This window comes from Panthera onca, chromosome B4, assembly GCF_046562875.1.
Source record: "Panthera onca isolate mPanOnc1 chromosome B4, mPanOnc1 haplotype 2, whole genome shotgun sequence".
NCBI classification, from domain to species: Eukaryota; Metazoa; Chordata; class Mammalia; order Carnivora; family Felidae; genus Panthera; species Panthera onca.
Window position 1 is genome coordinate 1,576,993 of NC_138345.1, and position 9,989 is coordinate 1,586,981.

The window sequence follows — 9,989 nt, forward strand, 5'->3', positions numbered from 1 at the left end:
TTCCTCTAGAAAAGAAAATAAAATTAAATATAAAAACTTAAAAAAAAAGAGGCTTACCCAAATTTTCAAGGAAGTTATTTAACCTGCTAAAGGTGACCTATGAAAAATCTACAGCTGATTTCATGTTTAATGATGAAATATTAAAGGATTTCTCCCTAAAATCAGGAACAAAGAAAATATCCATTCTTCAGCACTTCTGTTAATCATTGTACTGGGTTCCTAGGTAATACTGAAATAAATACTGAAAAATATATAAAGGGCTTATGTATTTGAACAGAAGCATTAACCCTATCTTCAGAGTATTTTTTGATGCAGATAGGAAATCATAAATAATCTAAAACAGACCTGACAAAAATAATTTAATTACAGTGTTCCAGGATACAAGGTCAGTGTAAAAGAGCCGACTGTATTTTTTATATGAGTAGCAAAAAAATCAACAACTGAAATTAAAAAGAATATTTCTCTTAAATGCTTTCTGAAAAGAAAAAGTACTTGGGAAAAAATTAAGAAAAGATGTACAAGCTCTTTACACTAGAGATGATAAAATATGAATGAGCTAAAGAAGACGTAAATAAATGGTGGGCTCACCATGTTCATGAATTGGAAGACCAATATCTACAAATTGATCTATGGCTTCATTGCATTGCTAACCCACACTGCAGAAGACTTTTTTGAAGAATGAGCAATTAGATTGTAAAATCTATATGCAAATGCAAAACAATGGTGAAAAGTAACAACTTTGGAGTACTTACATTATCTAGTATCGAGACTCGCCCTAAGATACTGTAGTCAAGAAGTGTAGTACTGGCATAAACATTGGCAAACAGATAAAGTCACAGAACAGGGAACCCAGAAACAGACCTCCATTCGAACAGACGGCCGATTTTCAGCAGAGGCACCAAGGCCGTGCGATAGACAAAGTAGAGTCTTCTCAGCAAATGGCACCAGCACAGTGCGCTCCTCGCGGACACAAACACAGACCTCGCCTTCTAGACCTCGCGTGGTGCATCAAGTCTATGTGGGATGCATTATAAATGTAAACCTAAAAGGTAAAACCTACAAGGCAGAAAATTTTCGGAAAACAGCATAAGTGAATTTCTTCATGACACGAGGGTGGGTGGCTTTCCCTACACGATCACCTAAAACAATCATAAAACAGGTAAGTGATAAATTAGTTTTCATCAAATTTTAAAAACCTCTTCCAAAAGACGTCATGAAGAAAATGTAAAGTAAGGTGTATCCTGTGAATACATGTTTATAGGATATGTGTTTTCAAATGGACTGGGATCCAGCATATAAAACGGTCTCCTATAACTCACTAACAAAATTACAAGCAACCCAATAAAAATGGGTAAAAGAGGTGATGGGATATCTCACAGAGGAAGACACACAAGAGAAAGTAAGCATGTGAAGGTGAGTGATGGCCACACCCCAACCAAACTGCTGCAGGGGAAAAGCCAGGAAACACCCAATATTGGTGAGAATGAGAAGCACCCAGAACTCTCCTACATTTCTGGTGGGAGTGTAAAATGTTACAACCATTTTGTAACATTGTATAGCAGTTTCCTATAAGAATAAACAGGGGCATCCCTCATATGACCCAACAACTCCACCCCTGGACATTTACTTGAAAAGTACAAGTGTTAAGTTCACAAAAAGACTAAAGAGGAGGATATCCATGGAGGCTCTCTTTGTGGTGTACACAACCTAGAAAGGGCTCCAGTGACCTTGAGTAGAAGAATATGCACACGAACTGTGATATATCCATACAATGGGTACTAATTATCAGTTTAGAAAAAACTTACTGATGATGGGTTTAGAAAAAACCTACCGACACATGCGGTAACATTGATGAATGTCAAAAACACATGAGCTGAGTGAAATATGCTTTCATAAAAAAGATTGCTATAGCAGGCAACATCTTCTCTATGCTGGAGAAAATCTGAATAGTGTGTATGTCGGTGGTGGTCATGGAGGCAGCGGGGTCTGGTGGCTGTGGACGGAGATTCTGAGGCAACAGCACTGTTCTCTACTTTAAACAGGTGGGCTTCACAGGTGCACCCACGTGATGAACCGAGACACCTGAAGTTTCAGAAATGAGAATCATCGAACATAGAGTATAAAAGAACTCACTATGAAATAAAGAAATAAATATGGCCATAGCAAGAGTGAGTAAGCAACAAAAGACAATTAAGGAGAGCCGGCGGGTTTAAAAATCGACAGAACATTGGAAAATGAAAATTATAACGGTCGAATTTAAAAAGTCAAGGAGCCAATTAAAAACCAGATTCGACTCACATGAAGGAGGAATTCACAAAGCCCAAGATAAATCTGAAGAAATTTTCAGAATGTGTGTGTGAGAGAGAGAGAGAGAGAGAGAGAGAATTGGAAAGAAGTTAAGGGACACGAGGATTTAGTGAGAGTATTTAACACTGCCGTAAAGAAGGTGCCCAACGAAGTAATGAATGAGTCCAAGAGGGCAGAAGAGTTATCTCTTCAACTGCAGAGGGACGTCTCTCACACACAGCAAGTGCAAGCAGTACCCTGAGGGAAACGCAAGAGCAAACAGGCATCACAATCTGGTATAATGATGCTATGAATAAAGAGAAGTAAGGGTCTTAAACACAGCCAGGAGGTCACATCGTCTACTAAAGAACAACTGTTTGACTGGCAGCCGACTCCTCAACTACAAAGATGGAAATCAGAAGACAGGAAAAAATATCTTCAAAATGCTGGGGAAAAAACTAAGGCGAATGCAGACTTGGGTACCCAAAACACATCTTTCAATCAGGACTAAATAAAGATACCTACAGATGAACAGAGGCTGCGAGAGTTTTTGTCCAGTGGGTCTACACCAAAGGAACTTCTAACGAACAAGATTCAGAGAAGAGGAAGTCCTTACTGGAAGGAAGGTCAGAGGTGCAGGAAGAAATGCCCAGTAAGGAAAACGTTCACTTTAGTCTAAACTCTATGTATAAAATAGTCACGTCTCATTTTTGTGGGATTTTTTGAAGAGAGCAGAACTAACATATAGCATAAGGGTAGTAGGCCGGTTGACAGGATCATAATCAAAGCAGCAAGGTTCCTATGTCCTTTTCTTTTTTTTTTTTTTCTGGACATATAATACTCACAGCATACTTTGTGAAGTTAATTAGATGCGCAAAATTTCAATATAAACCAGAAATAGAATAGAAGTGAGGTGAGGAAATTAATAGAAAAATGCAAAGAAAAATAGATAAAACAAACAAAAAACCCCAAAAAATTTTTGGACAAGAAAGGAAGAAAAGGAACATAAAAATAGGACAAAATAAAAGCGAAAGAGAAGATGTAGAAAAGTCTCTATCAGCAATCCCGGTAAGTGTGAGTGAATAAAATCATCCAGTTAGGAAAAATGTTAGATTCAGAGAAAAGAATTCAGATTTTGAACGTTTAGAAGAGAGAAATCTGAAACATAATAGTGCCGAACAATGAAAAGTATATAGGTGGAAGGGGTTAACCAGGCAAAATTAACAACAATGACAAAACCCCAAACCTGATATCAATTTCAACAAAATAGACTTCAAAATAGAAGGAAATATAATGATATGGATGATTGCTAACATTTCATGAGTATCCTATCAATAGGAAGATAAAAATTTTAAACTTGTATACACTTAATAAGGTGGTAAACCACATGAAGCAAAAATTGAAGGTGTCATGAGAAGAAACCTAGAAATTCAGAGTTCCACTGCGGTAACAGGAAGCTTAACACATCTCACAGCCATTGGTTCAACCGAATAAAAAATTAAAGCAATACACATATACACACATGTACACACACTATAAACATTTAAACAACTTAGCAGGGAAAATGTTATCAAAGTAAATGTTAGTTTGTCAGGATGAGGGCTTTTTATAGTCCCACTATTTTTTATATATATATATATATATATATATATATATATATATAATACATTTAATATATATAATGTGTATATATACACAAAACAATACACATTATATATATTAAATGTACTATATATATATATATATATATATATACACGTACACATAACAAACCACTATTTTGTTAATTCATTCATCACCTCGTACAAGACAGTATCAATGGCTCTTGCATAACAGAATAAAGAACTTTGGTTGAAATAGTTAATGATTAGAGAAAGGACTTTTTTTTCGTATTTATTTAAAAGCTTAAAGAAAATAATTCACACGAAGTTTTTATTTATAACAAGGAAAAATGACAAAAATAAATCCTGAGTATCTAGTTAGACTCAGAGATCCTTGTGGTCTGTCAGAGTTCCATAAAAGGATGAGTTATGGCTTTATCTTTCTTCGTAGGAAAGATAAAGGTCACTGCATTGCCACCCTTCATGAAGATATTGAACATCACAGAAGAATTATAAAGTCTGGGAATAACCTGAAAACATGTACTTTAGTCCCGAATTTCAATTAAAAAAACGAAAGATGGACATATTTGGGGAGAGGACACAATTGTTTTATTGTTGATTCAAGGGTTATGTATGCAAATTTCTTAATATTGGTAAGTTTTATTCGTATCTATCATCTATCTATCATCATCTATCTATTATTGTCTACAAACTTGATTGAAATATGTTGAAATTCTCAACTAGCAGCATGAATATAAAGCACATATAGTCTTCAAAGAAAGAGACTTGAAGGGAGAAACCTTTTTGTCTTTCTACAGTATAATCTATATTTTGGTAAAATGACACAAAGACCTTGGTGAAACTGAAGATATACACACAATGTCCATAGTCTATCTCCCTCATCTACTTCTTCAACGTTTTTTTTTTTTAATTTATTTTTGGGACAGAGAGAGACAGAGCATGAACGGGGGAGGGGCAGAGAGAGAGGGAGACACAGAATCGGAAACAGGCTCCAGGCTCCGAGCCATCAGCCCAGAGCCCGACGCGGGGCTCGAACTCACGGACCGTGAGATCGTGACCTGGCTGAAGTCAGACACTTAACCGACTGCGCCACCCAGGCGCCCCTCCCTCATCTACTTCTTAGAGGAAGGAAAATTCATGAGTAATATTAGGGCATAGTAGAGGAATTTTACTAAGGCTGTCCCAGAAGATTTTTTCTTAGGATATATCATAATTCAGTTAAATACTTCCTTACTTCTGTGTATTTGGACTGTTTCCAATTTACATCCTTGTAAATGATGTCATCACAGACATACCTGAACATACATATTTGTATGAGCCTCAGATTAGAAAGGTGGAGTTGATTGCTAATACTGAAATGTTGAGCAGAAGGATTTAAATTTTAAATGACCTTGACAGACAATCCCAAAGGAACTTACAGTATTCTGACACCTGTAGTCGATAGTTCTCTTTTCACTTTGTTTTTGCCAAAATTTAGTATTCTTGTTTACATGTATGTTGATACGTGAATTATGGTGTCTGGTTTATTTTTGCATTTTTGGGCTTATTAATGACATTATCCACATTTATACGTATTAATTAAGCTTTTTTCTTCTTTAAATATTTGCATTTATTCCTACTTTTGTGTTCATACTTTATCACTTATTTGTGAGTCTTTTTATGTTAGGGTTATTAACTCTGTAATTCTTGAACCAAATAATGAAGGGGGAAGGAAGGAGAGAGAGAGAGAGAGAGAGAGAGAGAGAGAGAGAGAGAGAGTTTTAATATGATTTGTTTTTGATTAGTTTTCTAATAAAATTATACACAGGCCAGTATTCAAATGGCCCTATTTTAAGTGTACTCATGCAGAGGGGATAATTTTGTCATATTTAACCAGTATTTTGTTCTTTAGATGTTGGCTATTTAATTAAGGGCTATAAATGGCTACACCTCAAACCACTATCTTATAGTGGTTGACCTGTATTAAATAATTTATTTTAAGATTAATGTAGGTATTTCTACCGAGCTACAAAAAAGGCAAAGCCTACACCAATCCTTTTGTTTGGCTGTGTAGAGTGACTCACTGGCAAAACCAATTTACAAATGGCCTTCATCAAGGAGGCATTTAGGAAGGGACCAGTATGGCATGCAGGGCTGTTTATTTTACCAGAACTTTTAAATCGCTGAGCTCATGTTACTACCTGTTCATTCTTTTTTTTTTTTTTTTTTCAAATAAGCTTTCATTTTATTTATTTAATTTTCAAATAGAATTTATTGTCAAGTTAGCTAACATGCAGTGTATACAGTGTGCTCTTGGCTTTGGGAGTAGATTCCCATGATTCATCACTTCCATACAATACCCAGTGCTCATCCCAACAAGTGCCCTCCTCAGTGCCCACCACCCATTTCCCCCTCTCCCCTGCCACCCATCTACCCTCAGTTTGTTATCTGTATTCAAGAATCTCTTACAGTTTTTGCCTCCCTCTCTGTTTGAAACTATTTCTTCCCCTTCTCCTCTCCCATGGTCTTCTGTTAAGTTTCTCAAGTTCCACATATGTGTGAAAACATAGGGTATCTGTCTTTCTCTGCCTGACTCAGTTCACTTAGCATAATACCCTCCAGTTCTAACCACGTTTCTGCAAATGGCAAGATTTCATTCTTTCTCATTGCCAAGTAGTATTCCATTGTATATGTAAACCACATCTTTATCCATTTTTCAGTTGATGGATATTTGGGGGTCTTTCCATAATTTGGCTATTGTTGAAATGCTGCTATAAACATTGGGGTACAAGTGCCCCTATGAATCAGCACTCCTGTATCCTTTGGATAAATTCCTAGTAGTGCTATTGTTGGGTTGTAGGATTGTGTTTTTTTTTGTTTTTTTTTTTTTTTAATTTTTTGAGGAACCTCCACACTGTTTTCCAGAGTGGCTGCACCAGTTTACATTCCGACCAACAGTGCAAGAGGGTTCTTGTTTCTCCGCATCCTCATTAACATCTGTTGTTTCCTGAGTTGTTAATTTTAGCCATCATGACTGGTGTAAGGTGGTATCTCAGTGTGGCTTTGATTTGTGTTTCCCTGATGAGGAGTGACGTTGAGCATCTTTTCATGTGTCTGTTGGCCATCTGGATGTCTTCTTTGGAAAAGTGTCTATTCATGTCCTTTGCCCATTTCTTTACTGGATTATTTGGTTTTGAGGTGTTGAGTTTGGTAAGTTCTTTATAGAACCTTTGTAAAATATATCATTTGCAAATATCTTTTCCCATTCTTTTGGTTGCCTTTTAGTTTTGTTGATTGTTTCCTTTGCTGTGCAGAAGCTTTTTATCTTGACCAGGTCCCAATAATTCATTTTTTGCTTTTAATTCCCTTGACTTTGGAGACTTGTTGAGTAAGAAAGTGCTGCAGTTGAGGTCAAAGAGGTTGTTGCCTGTTTTCTCCTCTAGGGTTTTGATGGTTCCTGTCTCACATTTAGGTCTTTCATCCATTTTGAGATTTTTTTTGTGTATGGTGTAAGAACATGGTCTAGTTTCATTCTTCTGCATGTTGCTGTCCAGTTCTCCCAGCACCATTTGTTAAAGAGACTGTCTTTTTTCCATCGGATATTCTTCCCTGCTTTGTCAAAGATTAGTTAGCCATACACTTGTGGTTCCAATTCTGGAGTCTCTATTCTATTTCATGTTGGTCTGTGTGTCTGTTTTTGTGCCAATACCATGCTGTCTTGATGATTACAGATTTGTAGTAGAGGCTAAAGTATGGGATTGTGATGCCTCCCGCTTTGTCTCTCTTCTTCAATATTACTTTGGCTATTTGGGATCTTTTGTGGTTCCATACAAATTTTAGGATTATTTATTCTAGCTTTGAGAAGAATGCCAGTGCAATTTTGATTGGGATTGCGTTGAATGTGTAGATTGCTTTGGGTAGGACTGACATTTTAATAATATTTATTTTTCCACTCCATGAGCATGGAATGTTTTTCCATTTCTTTGTGCCTTCTTCAAGATAATCTAAGGCCTGGGAGCAGAGGCCTAGCCTAGTAGGAACATTTCAGGAAGGAGAGGGTTCTTTAAGATGGAGAGACCCTAACATTTACAACATTAACAACACCTTGTTGTGTTGAATCAGCATACAGTGGTATAGATGAATTTTCGATTGTAGTGAGATCTTTTTCTTATGTGGGCTTGCTCTGTCTCTTAGTTTATGGTGATGATTTTTTCCTCTTTTTTTAAAAAAAAAGGTTATTTATTTTGAGAGAGAGAGCAAGCAGGGGAGGGGCAGAGAGACAGAGAAAGAGAGTGCAAGCAGGGGTGGGGCAGGGAGAGAGGGAGAGACTTCACCTATTGGCCCAGTCGAACTCATGAATCTGTGAGATCATGATCTGAGCCAAGCCAAGAGTTGGACACTTAACCGACAAAGCCACCCAAGCGCCCTTTCCCCCGCTTTTTTGAAACTGTATTAACTTAGGCTAAAAGGCCATCACTGCTAGAGTGGGTGACATCCCCTCACCTAGCCCCTCTCTAGCCCACTGTCTACTAGCTACTGTACCACTCGGCTTCTGTTGATTTGCATGGGCTTGATTGTGTGATGGTTAATTTTACATGTCAACTTGATTGGGCCATCGTATTTGGTCATATTGGCCCTCACATCTGGTCAAGTGTCCTTCTGTCTGTGTGGGTGTTTCTGGATGAGATTACTGTTTGAGTCAGTAGACTGAATCAAGCAGATTGCCCTCCCTATGTGGGTGGATTTCATCAAGTCAGTCGAAGGCCTGAACAGAACAGAAGTCTGACCCCCCATCCCCACCTCAAGTAAAAGAGAACTCCTGCCTGACAGCCTTTGAACTGGGACGTCAGTTCCTCCTGGTTCTACATAGGCTTTTGGTGTTCAGAGCTGAACAGAGATGTCAGCTCTGTGAGTGTGGGACTTGTCAACCTCCATAATCACAGGAGCCAACTCCTTATAATCAGTCTCTGGATTGATGGATGGATGGATGGATGGTTGGCTAGGAGGAGATAGATAAAGATAAAAATACATGTCCTATTCATTCTGTTTCTCTGGAGAGCTCTGGCCAATACAATCGTCTTATGATGGAGACTGAAGGGGAGTTTGGTTGGGGCTAAGCTGGAGGACTGCAGAGGAGGGGGGATGGATCGTATGGCTCCTGTGGTCATTTCTCAGGTCCCTGCACTTACTGAGTTTGAGAGAGAGGAGTATAAACCGATTGCTGAGACTATCACCCCTGTGGTCTACAGCTGATGTTTCTTTGTCCCTCTGAATGAAGCCCAGTATTGCCCCCGAGGACCGCAGGCTGTGAGATCAGGCAGAAGAGCACTCATGATGGGAGCACCGGCCTGTGCTTAGGCTCTTGTGGCAAAGTAAGAATTACCCCAGCCAGGTCACGCACAGAAGGCATGGCTGACCAGCGGTGGGGCCATGCAAGGACAGCAGCTGTCAGGCTACTTTCTGGGCTCAGGGAAGGTACCCCACCAGGAAATTTTGGGGAGCACTGGGAACATATTCTGAAGGGGCTATAATTCAGTCCTAAGGCTCAGTCTTGGCTGTATTTTATAATCACTGGTGTGAGGTCAGGGGCATTTGTCTGCATATTATACCAATCAATGCACGTGAGGAAGTTTAACCTTTCAGAGTTTTTGTTTCCTTATTTAAAAATAAGGATAATAAGGAAAGCTATCTCTAACATAGCATGAGATTAACATTTCATATACACTTGTGATGGATACTGTTCTCTGGTGATCCTGCCTCTGGAAGAGCAGATATTTTAGTGAAGAAGAAACACATCCAGAGAAATTACCAGCAACACGTCCCACAAATGTGGTTATCAGAGCGAATGTCAGGAAGCTAGCCCAAGCCTAGAAAAGAGAGCCACTCAATACTTGAGAAGCTGGAAACATTTGATGGGGAAGTTGGCTTTGAGCTAAACCTTAAGACACGGTGGTGGCTGCCTGGACACTGGAGATGGAAAGGGGGCTGAGGTAGAGAACAACGGAAGTGGCAGGCAGTGAGGGGCCGTGTGCAGACACAGGCTGCGTGTGTGTGCCTGCGGGTGAGGGAGGGTTTGTGTATGCTCGCGCCTGTGGGGGCACG